General features: G+C 34.1%; 2 long non-coding RNA genes across 2 annotated transcripts in view; one reads left to right on the forward strand and one right to left on the reverse strand.

Moving 5' to 3' along the window:
- Positions 1-7,560, reverse strand: part of LOC143085501 (uncharacterized) — a 43,814-nt gene extending 36,254 nt beyond the window's left edge. The window contains exon 1 of the long non-coding RNA XR_012981347.1: positions 7,373-7,560. This is a non-coding gene — a long non-coding RNA (uncharacterized LOC143085501). The remainder of the gene's footprint in view (positions 1-7,372) is intronic.
- A 1,092-nt stretch (positions 7,561-8,652) lies between these two features.
- Positions 8,653-20,892, forward strand: LOC143043221 (uncharacterized). Its single transcript, XR_012968257.1, has 3 exons — positions 8,653-8,717; positions 17,696-17,958; positions 19,567-20,892. It is a non-coding gene; the product is annotated as an uncharacterized LOC143043221 (long non-coding RNA).

The raw sequence follows: 20,892 nt of genomic DNA on the forward strand, positions 1-20,892 counted from the left end.
ATAAATAGATAGGTATATCTAATAAGCCAATTATAAGGATCAATATAATATTCGATTGGAAGACATTATTACAAACGTTGACAGATTATTAATTTGTACAGCAGATGACAAGCAGAGAAAAAAATCATCAACAATATGTAGAAAAAGTCATAGATCAAATCTGTGTTATATGTATATAGATATAGGAAGATGTGGTACGAGTGCCAATGAGACAACTCTCCATCCAAGTAACAATTTATAAAAGTAAACCATTATAGATGAAGGTACGGCCTTCAACACGGAACAAGCTAAAGGGCCCCAAAAAATACTAGTGTAAAACCATTCAAACGGGGAAAACTAACGGTCTAATCTGTATAAAAAAAGAGAATCGAGAAACACGTATGAACTACACAAAAAGACGACCACTGTACATCATATTCATGATTTAGGACAGGTGCAAAAAAATGCAGCGGGATTAAACGTTTTAATGGTACCAAACCTTCTCCCGTTTCTAAAACAATAGTATAACATCACAACATAGAAAGACACAATATAAAATATCAATAGGAAGGATTAGCGCTTTCAAAAAACGCAAATTAACATATGTGTAAGTTTAAATTACTAAAACAAGTACTCCATATTCATGCACTAGATAACGTCTGATACCAAGAAGTGAATTGTCACATACCGTATCTGTGGTCTCATTGAATGGTCGCATCAAAGACTCGAAGCTTTTCCGCTTAGCATGCAACATTTATTGAGCAATATCAAAGACTGGTATGTCAAGAGTCAAAGCACAACTAGAATTGCACTTACTGTTCATCCCACGGAACACATGTCATTAATTAAAAGCAAAAATGTAACTGCAAAACTATCTCCGGTATGGAAATGGGAGTAAACAAACTTTTTTCTAGAGATATAAATGTTCATGGTGTCGCTTTACCTATTTCTATGTAAACCGTCACGTAAACCGCTGATTAATTCATTTTAAACATGTAAAAGAAAGAGGAAAGAACCAGGGTAACCAAGTTGGAAATATAATCTTATTTAGAATTACAAAAAAATATCATAATCAGGCTTAATTTACATAAACTAATACAAGAATATAGAGATGTGATGGGATTGCAAATGAGACAAATCTAAAGATCAAAACAGCTGTATGTTCCTGTGAATTTTCAAGAACAGAATTATTAATTACTAGCTATACAGGTCTTCCTTCCTTACCTAGACTGGATACTTAAAAATTGTATACGTGAATGTCTTTTCATTCATTAAATGACTAGATCTTCTAAATTTTTCACAAAGAGCTTTTTCCAATAATTAAAATATATTGTAGGCATTAAAACAACCAGGCGTCAGGACAACTGTGAAAATGATCTGATACAATTTAAATACAAGTCATCTTTTAATAGTATTCCTAATCAAACCTTAAACTCAGATTGAAAACTTTGACGGCTTTGTTTCATAAGGCAGAATGGTTCACACAGAAATAAAAAATCTTGTTCAGAAATGCACAAATCATAATGGTTTTAGTGTGAAGACGTCAGCAACAGTCAGAGAAAAACATGACCTTGTGCAATGCCAAGATACAGGTGTTTATATATTGTAGATCTAAGAAAGGGCATATGTATATTACAATAATATTTAGTTTGCTTTTTATTTACTGATAGCAACATCAATTTTAATGCCATTAAAAACAATATTCAATGATCTAAAGACAGTGTTGAATTGGTAACCATTTGCATGTAGAGTAAGTCATAATTCAAAAGTTTTATTGACGCTATCATAAATAAGTTGCCCGTTATGTGATCTCTGTGTATCTAATGTCAACTGATATATTTAACGTGTCGTAATTAAAGTCCCGTCCTCTTTTCTTCAAATGTAACATTACCGAATTTGACTCACCCCATACAAGGCAAGTCGATAGGTGTCACATTCGCATTATGCATACCTTTTCGTTCTGGCTACATGAGATCAACCCTCCTATTTTTGATGTGATATTTTTGCTCAGTCTTTAATTTCATAGAAAGTTAGAAAGTTTTGTTATTTTCGTTTCTTTGTCGTGTCCCCGCCCCGCCATAGACTTGTCTGTGATTTTAGACTTTTCATTTGCTTCTTATGTATCTTCTCTTTTCTTTTATTAGGAGAATATAAATGATTTGTTTTAATGTAAGCAACATAACTCAACATTGTGAAATTCACTGGACATAGAAGAATTATACTTGGTTTTGTCAGTGCACTGTAGCTGTACAGTATATATATAATCTACACTATTAAACGAGAAGACCTCATTTTGTGCGTCTCTTCCTTCCACAATAAATCAATCATCATGCCTATGTGTCCTATAGGTAACATGCATAGTCGCATTTGTCATCCATTCTTATGATTATTCAGATTGCGCTATTTTGAGAGAGAAACGACAAAAAAAAGGAGTCCGGATATGATTCCGTCATCAGACTGACTTTTAGTCATAGATATGATTTTCGGTTTAAAATCGCATAAATACAACCAATCGTATGATAGATAACAAAAATGAAAAATAAACAAGCCAATCAGAGCGTTCTCCGTATAATGGTGTTTAGATCGCAAGAACCACAACAATTATATCTCCTTATAGAGGACAATTATTTTTCGCTTTTATCTACATGTAAACCACGATTATACTACTTTAATATTTAGATACTCTCTGTATTCTGTCTACTGTTTTCTTTGAAATGTTTATTATTTAAGGGGTCATACCAGTTGCATATATATTAAAATAAGTAAAACATGTGACACAAGTACAACCAATCGTATGATAGATAACAAAAATGAAAAATAAATAAGCCATTTAGAGCGTTCTCCATATCATGGTGTTTAGATCGCAAGAATCACAACTATTCTACCTCCTTAGAGAGGACAATTATTTTTCGCGTTTCATATATATCATGGTGTTTGAATCGCAAGAACCACAACTTTTATACCTCCTTAGAGAGGACAATTATTTTTCGCGTTCATCTACATGTAAACTACGATTATACTACTTTGATATATAGAGACTCTCGGGATGTCGGGATAGGATGTTTTTAAGCTCGGAATTTCGGGATTGATCTCTACGGGATGCGAGAATATTTTTTTTTTAATTTCGTGATGTCGGGATATCAATTTCGTTGAAATACGCGCTTCGGGATATCATGTTTTTACGCCCGGAATTTCGGGATCAGGGTCCCTCAGACCACCCCTCAGATGAGCCTTAGTCATTTATACGAGATTCAAATCCTATCATTGGCATGTTAATAGGGCTCTCAAAAGGAAAAGCACTGATGGATTGTCCTAGAACATGTAGAAGCACATTTTATAAGAATAATAATGGTCTATAAGCAGTTTCATTTATTTCTTGTTGAAGCGGTGCAAATTTTTAATTTAATTTGACTTTTACCAAAAAATGCATTGTAGCAAAGGGGATTAATAATTGTGGTATAAGGCCAGAAACACGAAAAAAATGAATTTAACAGAAAGGAAACACATAACGGACTTTGGAAAAAAGAGAGAGGGCTTTTGATACCTTATATGAAATTCTCCAGTCATAATATCTTTTACAAAAAATCATCTTACAACAGTTTACAAGCTGTTCATGCGGGTGTGTTCTAGTATATATTAAAATAAGTAAAACATGCTCAACTTCATCTAAAACTACCTCGACCAAAAACTTTAACCTGAAGCGGGACAGACGGACGGACGGACGACCGAACGCGTGGATGCACAGACTAGAAAACATAATGCCCATAAATGGGGCAAAACAAAATATTGTTGAAAGGGAAAATAGTGATTTGGCAAAAATGAAAGTAAGGTAGAGATTAAAGGGAGGCATGACCTTTTTCTAGGCGTCGGGATCGGGTGTTTTTAAGCTCGGGATTTGGGGATTGATCCTTACGGGATCAGGGAATATATTTTTCGATTTCGGGATATGAGCCCGGGATTTTGGGATCAGCACCCCTCCGACCACCCCTCAAATTAGCCTTAGTCGGTCTTAGTCATTTATACATGATTCATATCCTACCAATGGAATGTTAATAAGGCTCTTAAAAGAAAAAGCACTGATGGGTTGTCCTAGAAGCATATTTTGTTAGACTCATAATGGTCTATATACAAGCAGTTACATTTATTACATGCATGTTTGAAACGGTGCAAATTTTTAATTTGATTTAACGAAGCATTGTAGCAAAGGAGAAGAATAATTGTGGTCTGAGGCCAGAAACACGAAAATGAATTGAATTTAACAGAAAGCAAACATATATCGGACTTTGGAAAAAGGGAGAGGGCTTTTGGTACGTTTTATGAAATTCTTCATATATAATATCTTGTACAAAAAATCATCCTACAACAGTTCACACGCTGTATGCCCGTGATTTCGCGGGTGTGTTCTAGTAAATATTAAAGGAGGTTTGTTTTGTTAACTTCCAAATATCGGATATCGTTCCAGCAATATGTGGTTGTAAAACGTTTTTGATCAAATCATTTGCAATCAGATTTCATGTTAGGAAGTGATGATGATTCCTCCAGGATATAAGAAAGAACTGAAGAATCATCACAGAGAACTAATGACAAAATCAATTTGTAAGTCCTATGATAAAACACAATTAAGTCTCGTGTCCTTTAATTTGAGGTGACAGCAACTTAATTTGAATCCATTAGTAAGCAGAAAAACTGATGTGGATGTAATGAGAGAAAATGGAACATGATAAGTCAATGTAAACTGGAATTTGTAATATTACTTCCGTTTAATAGAATCCATTTAAATAGTTAAACAGGCATTCAATATACTTTGTTTCTAGTAAAATAAATAAATGAAATAAATGCCTGTGAAAAGAGTTATCAAAGGTACCAGGATTATAATTTGTGTTTCTGTATGCATGTTATAATATTCTATAACCGTAAATGAAAACTGACTATCGTTCAGTTCTAGTAAACATCTATGCTAGATTGATCAAAATGCAATTATATTTGAACAATGTAGATATATTTTTGCCTTCGAAGCTACGTTAGAAAGGAAGCGCAATTTTAATTTCGATGAAGAGACAACGTAAAAAAAAAAAACAACAACCGTTTCACTATTAACAGTTGGTACATTGACATAGAGATATGTCTCGCCTTTATACGACTTTGATAGTATGATGTTAAATAACGTTGAAAGTAAAATGGCAATACTTAAACATGTTAACTATATGCAATATATTCATAGTCAATGACCAATGAATGAAGGGGCCATATACTACTTCCGGAGAATTTCCATATGCTAATACAACGGCATACATTATACACTACAGTTTACGTATCATAACTTAGTCTAAGTAAACTGAACTAAACACAAAATTTAACATATAAACTATACATAATTAGACGTGCAAATGTTATAAAAATGCATCCTAATGTCATTGGCTTACCATTATTAACTGTTGTTAATATTAAAATGGCTATATCACAAACTGTCCAAAATTTTCAAAGTCAATAGACTTTAACAGAGGAAGGTATAGCCAAATAATATCCGTAGAAATAAGATGCGTCAATGCTTAAACAACTGCACACCAAATATTTCAGACCAATCACACGTGGTTCCCCTTGAACTGTCTCAAACTTACACAATATAAACTTACCAAAGTTTTAAGGTCAGTGATAAACTGAAATAAATTGTTTACGCCGCCGAAACGCCAACGCACGAAACAGCACGTACGTATGCGTATCGTCTATAATTGTTTACTTCATCGAGGTGAGATGTATGACATCTAATAGACTAAGTTTCAGATTTTTAACGATTGGATTTCCGAGAGAGTACCTCCTGTAGTTGATGACGAGAACGGCTTGCCATAGATGACGTTGAAAACTTAAGTAAGTGTATCCAAAGTATACTGGAAATTCAAGCATTGGTCGAAATGGTATAACAATGCATGAATGCACTGGTGTGGCTCAATATAATTGCACTAATACGTAATATTTTTTTCGCTGGATAAACATACATATATTTATATTATCAATATGCCATTGTTGTTTCTTAAGTGTATATAACATTTTAGCCACTTCAACCAATTATAAAATAAACACCTGAACCCTTATAAATACGATATAAAACAATAGTAATCTTTAAGATAACAAAATATTATTAAGTACAAGATACAATGTTAACCTATTGATATTGTATCATATTAGTTACATGCTTTTGTTAAGGTGTTTTCATAATACAAGTTTGACATCAACCAGAATATATATTAGGGTTAGGGTTGCATTCCGGCCCCATATTGGTACCTTTTGATGTTGCTGGGGTGCGGGTCAAGTACTTGTATATATTCCACCAACTCTCTCTGTCTTCCGCGGATTTGTGAATGATCGATGATGATTTGTTATATAGATTATCATTTTGAGGATAGAGTGTCTATAATTTGTTATATAAAGTTCCATTTTGATTTATTGGTTATATTCATTGTTTACTCCTTGTTAATTAGGGAATGAAGGCTTCATATATACATTATAATTGAATGTTTACTTTAAGGTTAAGATCACTGACATTCGTGTGAAGAGGTCATTTATTTGGTATTGTCCAGCTGTTAATTATCGAATCTTCCTTTCTTATTACGAACAGTGACGTATGAACGCTGTCCGATTTACAAGGAAGCTGACAACATGTGCATTTGACTGTTACTCCACCGTTTTATTTCAAGTGGAACCTTGAATTGTTTATTACATGTATAACACCTCTTATATGACATAACAGACATCATAAACATGCATGAAATATTTGCCACTGGGCGTGAAACAACCATCAATCAATCAATATTACATAACAGACATTTTACTTCTAATGAACATATATCTGTAAAAAAATATCCAAATATGAAGTGACATTCGAACATCACTAACATTAAACGAAATCACCTAATGTCGGGGAAAATATCCCCTAGTTTTCAAACTAATTAATATGTTATGCTTTTTGGCTTTCCGTTGTTTCTTTTTTACTTTTTTTTCAAGAAAGAAAATACATACAACTTAAAACTACCATCAACAATTATTTGATTTCTACAATGAAAGCATATCAATTCTCTTTATTGTCCTTTTTTAATCTGCTTATTGCTTTTTACTGATGAATTTATATTCCTTGGATCATTGCTATTTGACAGAAAATCTATCCGAAAGGAAGATATATTTATATATCGAACAGTTCTAAGTGTAACGATATATATTGTCACAACACTATATGATATCTGTCTATAGATACAATACAATTATGTAAATCAAGACACAATTATGTAATTATGCAGTTTCAATTTAGTAAAGATTAGTATTCAGATCAACAAATTGAAGGATAAAACTACAATGTATTTGGTAAAAAAATCATATTAGAATAAAAATTACTACATCTTACCTTTATCTGTTAGGAAATGCGTACGCTTCCCCAGACTATCTGATGCCGCTAGAGAGACAACTTATAGAGGATATTAATAGATCAAACAGTCAAATGTTGATACAAAAAAAGATATATCATATAATTATTTCCTCCAATAAGAAACTTGAGTTGTGAGAAAAGAAGTGAAACGCCATCATCGTCTACACTTAAAAAATGGGCGTCCTAATTAGGCATTGAAATATTTGATAAGGGTGGGTTAGTTGCCTGTGTAGTGTAAGTGATTTCAAATTATCTTAATTTGTTTTGATAATAGTGAACTGACCTGTGAACTAATAAGATAGGACATGCCAAAATTAGCAATATAATTTCATTTTGGAATTATGGGAAGGAGAGGTTAATGAAATATAATAATGTCAGACAAATAGCAGGCATAGACTTGCAACTATATACGCATATATCATATGTATAAGGTGTAATAATTTCTTTTACATTGCGAGACATTAAACTATTTCTCAATTGAAAAAAAAAACATTTTGGATATAAATATATGGACCTTTTTAATATTTTTAATGAAAATTCAAAGTTAATGTGAACATTTTTAGACAATGGATCCAATATGCATTTCATCTCTTCGTTACTATTTCTGAAATGCATACTATATATAGAATTTATGAAAATGTGAATATTATCATATATTTTTTTCATAAAGTCATTTATGGTTGATGTGAACATTTTTTGAATCATGGATCGATACCATTAGCATTGTATTTCCTGTTTTTATCCTTTCAACTTTAAGATTTCAAATCTTTTCTTGATGAAACATTTAAACTAAATGAAATTTTATTACAATTTCAATTCAGAAAAGTGAATGTAAAACGTGTTTGCGCGGCAAATTGAGCTATCTGCTTTTATTACCATTTCTGTCAGTTTACTTTAAATAATATAATTAGTATTGCTAAACTAAATGAGTGTGTTGCATAGTAACACAAACTAATTAAGCTCTTTATTGCCCATTTCAGCGTGAATTGGAATTCGATCATGTTATAGACGAAGACAACATATTATTTGAAAAAATAATAAACGTTAAACCTGAAGTTGGAATCGAAGAATGGAAACTTGTCTTCAAGCATCTCAATTAATATTTAATTCAGTTGTAGAAGCTAGGCCGCACTTTTTCCAACGTGAATATGTCTAATTATAAAATATCGAAGTGTATCCATTGATAGCAAAGTTATCTAAGAGTATTTTCCGCTATATCTATCGTATAATTATTTAAAGTGATAAAGAGGTTAGATTGTATATAAGTTGTCATGTGATATTCATCTAGCCTGTGTAATAAAGTTAGAAGAAAACGTACGTTAAGGTAGGTGTAGGTGTTTTCTCCTAAAACCCGACCCCTTATAACTAGAGTATAAATTATACGATCGGACCGAGATGTCTCTTCATTGCCAAGCTACCACGTACATGTACTTTGTAAATTTGAAATGAACGAATTTCCACCTTTCCTGTCTTTTAACTTGTATTTATCATAAGGAAAACTAAAAGGTCAACATAGGTCAACATTTTTACACAAGTTTCCAGTGTTAAGTTTGTCATTAATATTCACGAGGCCATCTTGCAAGTATCAGTATGAATATGTTTTTATCCACAATGCAAGACCCTCATTGGTTATCCATGTCGTTAAATATGAAAGGCCGTTCGGGTCATAATTCTTTTTGTTAGCGAGTGACTCATTCTATTTTTTCATTTATGGGGAACTGTCCTTAGCTTTCTTATCCAAAACCTATCCCGAGCAAGTCTGTCGACCCTTGATAAACCCTCGTTGACCTCCATAAATGAAAAAAACATAGAATGGGTCACTCATTTTCCTGCCATCACTTGTTTCCAGTAACTCCGGCTTCCGTACTGGACTCTTACAGTTTTAAGGATTATTGAATTATGCTAGTCTAAATTTAAGGATTCATTCATTTGAGAGTGATGTACAAGTACACAGTCACGTTCAATTATTTAATCTTAGTCAAAATTTATTATTACATGTAATCATTATCAAACTGCTATTTATTTGGGATGTTTAAATACGCAGCCTCTGTTTTAATTACTCTATAGTTGTCAAATTTGAAATATAATGCCAGCTTGCATAGTAGATAGTCTAATTCGGTAGGTCACATTTGTTAAAAGGGAACGGAATTGTAAGTAAGACATACGGAAAGTGTTGGCAGTTTTCTATTGCACATGTAGCTGCACGAACAAAAAGTTACTCGTACATCCAGGTTAAAGCTAGGTTCACACTGCCGATCAGATCAACTCGATCAAGCCCGATCAAGCCAAATTACGTGATCGGGAGACTGGTCTGACTCAATCGACAAGAATGTTCGGGATAGTCTACCTTGCTCGTCATCGATCTGACTTTCTACCCGAGAGTTTTTGACATGTCAAAAACATTCGAGTAAGGATCGAGAAACAAGTCCCTCGAGAAGAGATCGAGAATTCGTCGAGTAGCGGTCAAATTGATCGGGAAAGGGTCGTGTAGAGATCGAGTTTGGTCGGAAAACAAAAAAAAATATCGATCAGTACTCGATCATTTCGACCTTCGGCTCGACTAGTGTCCGATCATTTCCAGATTAACTCGACCAATGCCCCATCGCTTCCAGATCACATTCGACCACTCTTCGATCTCTACTCGGCCATACACGAGAACACATGACTGCTACACGTGTGTGCAGATCTAATTAACTCTCATAACTCTGCTTCCTCAAAAATATATTGGCAACATTATTTTTTAACTGTACAAAAATTCCTCCATGTACTGTACGTGTCTTTACTTTTGCAAGGAGAGGTAACAATTCAATGGAGAGGCCAAAGACACCAAAGAAACAATCAAACACAAAGGTCAAAAACAAACAGACACAGCCATAGCAAAAACGGTAACCGACGAGAAGACAAACAGCAGTCCACAAAACATATAAAAGTAAAAACTTATCAACACGTAACCCAACAAAACCTGGGATGATCTAATATGTTCCGGAAGGGAAGAAATTCCTGCAATATTGGCACCGGCGGATTTTTCAAATATTAAAGTAATTGTGCAATAATATTCGTTGTTAGACTTCTATCGACTAAGTTATCTCTCAAAGTTGATTTATAAGAACATCAAGATTATATTTTACCTGTTTTATTGGCTATTTTCTGTAGGTCACCTTACAGTCAATTTTTTTTTCCATTCAAACTTTTTGACGTAATTTCATACAAAAATGAGACGAAAGACAAATATTTTTTATTTGGTGCGAATTTCTTTATAACAGTAACGATACAAACTGTTCAGCGAGCACAGTCACGTTTTGATCATTTGTTTCTAACATACTTTTTGCAAGTTTGCATAAACTTTGACAAACTATACACTCGCTGCTAATGCGTCTGCAGTTTGTCGTTCGTCGTTTGTTAGTTCAAACGATGCATTTTTTTCTTTCTTTATTATAAAATCAATCATCTAAACGTGTTCTTGCTTGTCATAACTCAAAACATTGTCTAGAAATTACTCAAAATTTCAATCTCTTTTGACCAAACGATGCATTTGTTTCTACTTCTGTAACTTTCAACAAACTACAATAAACGTTGATAGATATATGTAAAGTTGTAAACTGTTTCATAAAAGGTATCACTCCAGGGGATTGAAATTCTACTTTGGGTCAAATTGTGGGGAAATATGTGACATCTTTGCCCTCTTTTTGCAATATTTTTTGACAAATACATACAGGTTGTTGCCATACAGCAAAAAGAAAATAAACTTTAACTAATCAACTACTGAATATCAAATCTATGAAAAATACTGATTACATACTTATGCATGTATATTTTCGACAAACAGTACGCTTTATTTGTAAGAAAGCAAGTAAATAGGGATAGTTAAGTTTATTTATATTGCTATCTAACATAAGTACTAATCCAGTGACAAATCTCATTTTGTGGTGTCATTTCCAAAAACGAGCAATAAAACTACCATATATCAGTGTCCACTATGAGGAAGTTTTTATAAGCATTGGGTTTCTCTTTGTTAAGTTAGCGCAAGTCTCTCATACTGCCCACACAGTGGTCTTCGTGTCAGCCACTGCCTCACCTAGATTTCTCTGCGCCCGTTGCTGTCTACACCATCTTGTTCGTCTTCTATGCACTCTACAAGCTCCGTCACAGGTATTAACCTGTCTCTGTGAGCTCTTACCTCCTTACCCTTTCTTTGCTAGTCAAGGAACGTAACCCTTGGCTAGCGAAGATGCACTTTGCCAACAAATCCAATTGCTTTATTTCTATGTAGATATTTTAGATGTATGATTATACTCGGACCTTCTACTGAATATAACCAAATCAGTGGCGGATCCAGAAATTTTCATAAGTGGGGGCCCACTGACTGACCTAAGAGGGGGCCCACTCCAGTCATGCTTCAGTGATTCCCTATATAAGCAACCAAATTTTTTCTCAAAAAGGGGGGGCCCCCCTCTAAATCCGCCTCTGCAAATAAACGGAGAATGTGTCAATGGGACACTGATAATGCCCCAGCTAGCAATATATAACATTATAAAGGGTCATGTTGGGATGTACGTGCGTACGGACAGACAAGGGTAACACTTAATGTCCACTCCAAAGCGGCACGGGAATAAAAAAAATGGACGTTTTTATACTAAACATGTGCATACCCGACAAATTCCCGATTATCCCTACGACCCATATACGATCAGGTCGATCTGGTCTGGTCGAGATCAGGCTGAGCTCGTGAATAGTTGATTTGGTCTAGCTAGTCGAGTAAAGATCGTGAAAAGATCGTGAATTGATCGGAATTATCGAATAAGTATTCGTTTTGTTGCCGGGATGGTGTCGTGACGGAGTCATTAAGGAGTCGTGAATGGTCGAGTTAAGGTCGTGTACAGTTGGATGGCGGTCGGGTAGAAGTCGTTAACAGACCAGATCAAGAATTTGGTTGCGCTTGGTCGTGGAAATTTGGACAATCGGGATCATCGAGTTGATCTAATCGGCAGTGTGAACCTAGTTTTACGTGAACAATCAGTGACGCGTACGTCCAGTGTACGTGAACTAACTGTCACGCGCACAACTAGGAAAGTGAAAATTTGTTACGTGTACCTCTATCGTACGTAAACAACGTTTCACGTGTACCTTAATGCCTACGAGAATACATTGTGACGTGTACGACCTATTACTCATACTTCTAGCGTATGTGTAACAAAATGAATTACGACCCGAACGGCCTTTCATGGTTATACACCTCCTAGCAGTAGATATGTTTTGTTTTGTAACTAATGGTGATTTAGATCTGTCATAGCTTTGATCTATAGTAACAACTTACTCCAAATTACAGCAGCATTCGATAACTGTAACGTGTCACCTTTTGATTGAATTGCATTTATTATCAATTTATAGAATCCTATTAGCTACAAAACCATGTTTAATCCTGCATTTTTACTCACAGAAATGCCCGTACCAAGTCAGAAATGTGACAGTTGTTTTTAATTCGTTTAATACCGGTGTTTGAGACTTTGATTTTGCCATTTGATAAGGGACTTTTTAATTTGAATATTCCTTCGGTATTTTTGTAATTTCACTTACAAAAAGAAAATCAACATTACATTTCGGTCGCCTATCATGATCGCACAGTCTTCAAATACATAAGTTTGTTCTCAATAAAACGTTTGGACTCGTAGAGAAAAGAAAAAAAAACTAAATGGACATCTTTAGAATATTTCTGAATGGCAACACAATGGATTCGTATTTCAAATAATATCCGATCGTGTCAAATCTCATATTGCCAGAAACCAATTAACTGCGGTATGGAAAAAAAGTTGCATAGCTGGTAATTACTAGAGACAAGCGATGGTCCTTCCTGAGGAATATACATTCGCTGAGAAAAAGATATGTTTAGAACTTACGACGAAAAAGAGAATTATGGTTTGATTGACAAGGCGAAAGCTTTTTATGTGAAATTTCGAAGGACTGAAATATTTACTGCCAACAGAGAGCTTATTTTTTAGGAATCAATTGAAGTCCTTTTGAACTGCTTGTTTAGTTTAAACTCCAAACTTTAAATTCATGCATGTAGACCCGAGTCTGTTTATTACAGTTCTTATATAGTTCTTAATATAGCCCCGAAGGGCCAAGTGAGCTTTTCTCATCACTTTGCGTCCGTCGTCGTTAGCTTTTACAAAAATCTTCTCCTCTGAAACTACTGGGCCAAATTAAACCAAACTTGGTCACAATCATCATTGGGGTATTTAGTTTAAAAATGTGTGGAGTGACCCGGCCAACCAACCAAGATGGCCGCCATGGCTTAAAATAGAACATAGGGGTAAAATGTAGAATTTGGCTTATAACTCTGAACCCAAAGCATTTAGAGCAAATCTGACTGGGGAAAATTGTTTATCAGGTAAAGATCTATCTGCCCTGAAATTTTCAGATTAATCGGACAACCGGTTGTTGGGTTGCTGTCCCTGAACTGGCATTTTGAAGGAAATTATACCGTTTTTTTTTTGCTATTATCTTGAATATTATTATAGATAGAGATAAACTGTAAACAGCAATAATGTTCAGTAAAGTAAGATATACAAATGAGTCAGATGACCAAAATGGTCAGTTGACCCCTTTAGGAGTTATTGCACGTTATGGTCAATTTAAAAAACAAAATTGTAAATTTTTGTTATCTTTTACAAAAATCTTCTCCTCTGAAGCTACTAAGACAAATTTAACCAAACTTGTCCACAATCATCATTAGGGTATCTATGTTTAAAAATGTGCCCGATGACCCCGCCCGTGAACCAAAATGGCCGATATGGCTAATAATAGTACATAGGGTAAAATGTAGTTTTTTGGCTCGTATCTCTGAAACCAAAGAATTTAGACGAATCTGCGTCCTTTGTTTAATATGCTCATAGACCAAGGTGAGCGACACATGTTCTTTAGAGCCTCTAGTTATTTAGCTACAATGTGTATTCAAAAGTTTCAAATCACCGTTCTTCTTTGTTAACATTTATACTGTATTTCATAAAAAAAACAAAAACAACTATATAACACATGGACCATTTTACTTTTCTATACTATTAATTTCCATGCCTTGATGGTTATATCTGTTGTCTTCTAATGGGCTCTTTATGCAGGGACATTAAAAAGAATAGGTTTGTTTGCCCTCACCCTACCTACCCAGAAAATGGCTGCCTACTCAAAATCTTTTATTGTCCTGATGTGAAAAAGTTTATAAACAAACAATTGACACTTCAATTTCTCTTTGCCTTAAAGAAAACTAGAGGCTATAAAGAGCCTGTGTCGCTCACCTTAGTGAAGTTGGTCTTTGTGCATATCAAACAAAGGACGCAGATGGATTCATAATAAAATTATGTTTTGGTGTTGGTGATTTGTTTGTAGATCTTACTTTACTGAACAATCTTGCTGTTATCTCTATCTATTATGAACTTGATCAAGTTGACTTATTTGTAGATCGCACTTTGCTATACATAATTGCTGTTTACAGTTTATCTTTGTAGGTAATAACCAAAAACTTCAAAGATTTCTTAAAATTACCTATTCAGGGACAGAAACCCAACAACGGGTTGCCTGATTTGTCTGAAAATTTCAGTGCAGTTAGATCTTGACTTAATGAACATATTTTAATAATGAGATTTGCTCTAAATGATAGCCAAAAATTGCATTTAACCCCTTTGTACTAATTTTAGTCATGTCTGCCATCTTGGTTCATCGACAGGGTCATTGGACACATTTTTAGCTCACCTGGCCCAAAGGGCCAAGTGAGCTTTTCCCATCACTTTGCGTCCGGCGTCCGTCGTCGTCCTGCGTCGCCCTGCGTCGTTAACTTTTACAAAAATCTTCTCCTCTGAAACTACTTGGCCAAATTGAACCAAACTTGGCCATAATCATATTTGGGGTATCTAGTTTAAAAAATGTGTGGCTTGACCCGGTCAACCAACCAAGATGGCCGCCATGGCTAAAAATATAACATAGGGGTAAAATGCAGTTTTTGGCTTATAACTCAATAACCAAAGCATATTGAACAAATCTGACAGGAGTAAAATTGTTAATCAGGTCAAGATCTATCTGCCCTGAAATTTTCATTTGAATCGGACAACCCGTTGTTGGGTTGCTGCCCCTGAATTGGTAATTTTAAGGAAATTTTGCTGTGTTTGGTTATTCTCTTGAATATTATTAAAGATAGAGATAAACTGTACACTGCAATAATGTTCAGCAAAGTAAGATTTACAAATAAGTCAACATGACAGAAATGGTCAGTTGACCCCTTTAGGAGTTATTGCCCTTTATATTCAATTTTTAACCATTTTTCATAAATCTTAGTAATCTTTTACAAAAATCTTCTGCTCTGAAACTACTTGGCTAAATTGAACCAAACTTGGCCAGAATCATCTTTTGGGTATCTAGTTTAAAAAATGTGTGGCTTGACCCGGCCAACCAACCAAGATGGCCGCCATGGCTAAAAATAGAACATAGGGGTAAAATGCAGTTTTTGGCTTATAACTCAAAAACCAAAGCATTTAGAGCAAAACTGACATGGAGTAAAATTGTTTATCAGGTCAACATCTATCTGCCCTGAAATTTTCAGATGAATCGGACAACCCGTTGTTGGGTTGCTGCTCCTGAATTGGTAATTTTAGGAATATTTTTCTGTTTTTGGTTATTATCTTGAATATTTTTATAGATAGAGATAAACTCTAAGCAGCAATAATGTACAGCAAAGTAAGACCTAAAAATAAGTCAACATGACTAAAATGGTCAATTGACCCCCTAAGGAGTTATTGTCCTTTATAGTCAATTTTTAACAATTTTCATGAAATTTGTAAATTTTTACTAACATTTTCCACTGAAACTACTGGGCAAAGTTCATTATAGATAGAAATAATTGTTAGCAGCAAGAATGTTCAGTAAAGTAAGATGAACAAACACATCACCATCACCAAAACACAATTTTCTCATGAATCCATCTGCGTCCTTCGTTTAATATTCACATAGACCAAGGTGAGCGACACAGGCTCTTCAGAGCCTCTAGTTTAAAACTACATACCCTTTAGATGATGGTTGTCAAGTTTGGTTAAATTTGTCTAACTAAAGTAATTTCAGATTGTTTTTAAAGATTACCAAAATTTTAGAAAAATGGTAAAACATTGACTATAAAGGGCAATAACTCCTTAAGGGGTCAACTGACAATTTTGTCCATGTTAACCTATTTATAGATCTTACATCGCTGAACATTATTTCTGTTTACAGTTTATCTATATCTTTAATAATAATCAAGATAATAACCAAAAACCTTAAAATTTCTTTAAAATTACTAATTCGGGGGCAGCAACCCAACAACAGATTGTCCCATTTGTCTTAAAATTTTCAGGGCAGATAGATCTTGACATTGATAAACAACCTCATGTCAGATTTGCACTAAATGCTTTGGTTTCAGAGATATATTTTCCCCCTATGTTCTATTTTTAGCCATGACGGCCATCTTGGTTTTTAAACTAGATACCCCAATGATAATTGTGGCCAATGCAAGTGTGGTTAAATCTTGTTCAGTAGTACTGACTAGAAGATTTTTGAAAAAGTTTACGAACGACGGACGCAGGACGCGAAGTAAGGAGACAAGCTCACTTGACCCTTCCAAGTGTGCTGAAAAGGAAATCCCTACCTACATACCCACTATCTTTACCTTTGAGCAGGGTTTGGGCAAACCAAAATATTTTTAAGTGTTGCCCATTTTTTAGTTTTCGTTAAGATTGTATTTGATTTGTTACAACGACTTTTATCAACATTCTATTCCTATTTAACAATGATACAATGAATTGTTAAACATTGTCTTTGTTTTGTTCACACATCATTGTCAATGTAATGGAATTTGATGCGACAGTCATGAAAGTGAGAGATTTAGCTAGATTTACAACCAGGTTTAATCCACCACTTTCTACATGAGAAAATGCCTATACCAAGTCAGGATTATAACAGTTGTTTTCCATTCCTTTGATGTGTTTGAGCTTTTGATTTTGCTATTTCATTAGAGACTTTCTGTTATGAATTACTTGGAATTCAGTGTTTTTGTGATTTTACTTTCTATTGTTTAGATGCAATTTGAATTCTGTTTTGGATTGTCTATTCGGATTTTTTTTTCGCATAAGACTGTTGTGTATCTGTCGAATATACAGCAAAGAACTACTTTTCATAACACAGAACACCTTTGAAAATTGGTCTGCTGAAATAAATTAATTGTTTGTTTCCACCTATCTTGTATGATACTGTATACTAATTTTACCCTTTGAATTTTTCTTTTTTCAGACAATGTCTAACTTTGCCACCACTCATACCAGCCATCCGGATACTATTAACGGTTGTTTGTCTAATATTTGCCTCACTGAAAATCTCTTCGATGTGCATTTTATATTCCCTGGGGGTTTTAGCATAAGAATCCCTGCTCATAAAATGCTTTTAGCCATTAGAAGTCCAGTATTCAAGACCATGTTTTACGAAACACCTCTACAAAATGATGAGAACATTGAAATTTCAGATATATACCCTTCTGTATTCGAAAATATGTTACGGTGCGTAGCACGTTTAGTCAAATTATTTGATTCTAAAATAAACATAAAAATAAGGAGAAGTGGTTTGATTGCCAAATGAGACCAGTCATATCCACCAAAGTTCACATGAAGTGGATGTATGCAATTATAGGCAACCACACAGCCTCCAATAACGAGAAAGACCCATACTGTGTAGCAGGCTATAAAAGGCATCGTAATGAAATATATGACACTTTTCAATTGAGAAAACTGACGGCCTAATTCATACCAAAACAATTGAGGGAAAACACATATAAACCAACCAGACAGTATAGTATTATAAAAAGATACTTATACAGTCTCTTTTTCACTTTTAATTGTAAGTTTATTGCACTAAATAAGTAATCAATTAGCTCGCTGCTACAGCTTTAACGGCAAGATACAGATTTATTTTTTATTTTTTATTTAAAATTTGTATGCCCCATTTATGGCCATTATGTTTTCTGGACTGTTCGTCCGTTAGTCCCTCTGTTCGTTCGTTCCTCCGTCCGTCTGTCCCACTTCAGGTTAAAGTTTTTTGGTCAAGGTAGTTTTTGATGAATTTGAAGTCCAATCATTTTGAAACTTGTACACATGTTCCCTATGATATGATCTTTCTAATTGTAATGCCTTATTAGAATTTTTACCGCATTTTCACGTTTCATAGAAAATAATAGTGCTGATGGTGCATCCGTGTACTTTGGACACATTCTTGTTCACCCTAAAAGTAATACTGAAAAGAGAAATATAAACATATACCGCCCTTTATAATTATTATAAAACAGATAATATTTACATCGTTAAGAATTCAAGCTTCATCAACAATAAAAACGCTTCAATTACAACCATTCGTTTTAAAAACACAATCCTATAATAGTTAAAATTAGCATATAAATTCATGAAAGATCAACTTTTAACTATTTTAAAATATGGCATAGTCATTGTATATAATAGTGTCTGAATATGGTTTAGTAATAGAGAAAAACGGGCAAATTGTGCAGATTATTGGCTAGAAGAAAAAAAAGGAAATAGAATAACGGAAACAATGAATAAAGAAAAGTGGAAAATGGGCTAAATAAATTTAAGATTATTGAATAAAGTGCCTCCATATCAACCCTCATATTAGACAAAGACAATGATGATAGCAATTGCAATGAAAACGATGTATAAATTGATTTTTCTAATTCTTTGACAATTTATCCATTTCTGCTCCAATTCTAAATAAAAAGAATCATCAACGTGTGGTTGCCGATGATCTCAGAAGATGATTGAATGAGTTTAAAGGTCATAAACTTTATCAGCTCACTGGATGAATCAAAAATGAGCTAACAGGTGTTAATGAAATTGACAACTTTGTGGAATGTTAGAGGCACTCGAAGGGGATTTTCTTTTAACAAAAATTTGAATTAATAGAGAAACAGAATCTTACATTGTTTTTCGTGGATCATCGTATATATCCAATCTCGATATTGAATTATAAATTTTAAAGCCCTCGCCGAGGCTCTGACTTTAAATTGATAATTTAACTATCTCGATTGGATAAATACGTTAATCCACGGGTATCAATGTAAAAATATATATGTATATACTGGAAATTGTCTTATTTTATAGGTATATATACACTGATCAGTTTATTCTTAACGACGAAACTGTTATTCAGATGTTGTGCGCTGCTGAGAAATACCAAATTGTGTCTTTGATATTTCAATGTGAAGACTTCTTACAAAAGAACCTTGGCATCAACAATGCTTGTACAGTTCACAACCAGGCAAAAGTGTTTTCTCTAAAGGCATTACAAAACAAAGCATTACATTTCATATCGAAGAATGCATGCGAGGTATTTAAAAATGACGACTTTCTTGCAATATCGCCTGAAGATATTAACGATTTTCTCAAACTTGATTCTCTGTGTATTTCTGAAGTGACATTATTTCAATCCATACTTAAATGGGCTGATACCAACTTACGTAAATCAAGAAAGTCCATCACAGGAGAGACACGACGCAAAATCCTTTTACAAATGGTGTATTATACCGTTTGGGGTTTCCGCAGTTTCCACTTGAAGATTTTACTGAATTAGTCGTTCCAAGCGGCATTTTGAGTAGTGACGAACAACTACACGTATTTAAAGCTATTACAATGAAATCGTCGCTGCAGGCCAAACATAGTTTATTTAGAGTACAACCAAGAATGAAATATTGCGTTACAGAGATTTTTGTTGATCAGCTAATTCTATCAAACTTTAGCAATTTAGCTTTCACGTTTGGGTATGGAAATAGGAATGAAACAATCTCTTTCAAAGCACCTACAAAATTACGAATAGTTTCGTTGAATATAAAACCAAAGTATCAGGGACTGGTACCGTCTCTACCTGTATCTACAATCATGTGTGATGTCTGTGGAGTAACTAAGGAGACAACCTTCACACACGGACGATCTTGTGTTATTTTTCTAAATGAAGATTTTGTGTCACATGAAACTTTTCAAATGACCATATCAGTGAAAGATCAACAAGAACGCGGAAATGGATTTAATTTTGGTCCGTCGTATATTTTTCAAACTATGGAATCACGATCCGGTCGAAAAGGGCTTTTTGATATGTTTAATAAAGCTGATATCAGCTATTTGACTGATAAATGGAATGAATTTAAATTCGCGTCAAATAAAATATTGTCTATCTGTTTCAAAGGCGCATGGTAAGTTGATAGTTTGCAAATTATAGAGTTGTCGATGTAGATGATTTTATAAGGTTAAAATCCTCCGAGTTTTTCTTAAGGAACTATGATTGAGACATCAAGTGGTGTTGAATGGGCATCAATTAATAAACTGCAGATCACAATCATTATTTTCTTATGAATAGAAAATATATTATGAATACTATGAATGACTGCCATTATTGGTATAAAGAACTTGAAGAATAAACAAAATAAAACCTCC

This window comes from Mytilus galloprovincialis, chromosome 8 (assembly GCF_965363235.1).
Source record: "Mytilus galloprovincialis chromosome 8, xbMytGall1.hap1.1, whole genome shotgun sequence".
Lineage (NCBI taxonomy): Eukaryota > Metazoa > Mollusca > Bivalvia > Mytilida > Mytilidae > Mytilus > Mytilus galloprovincialis.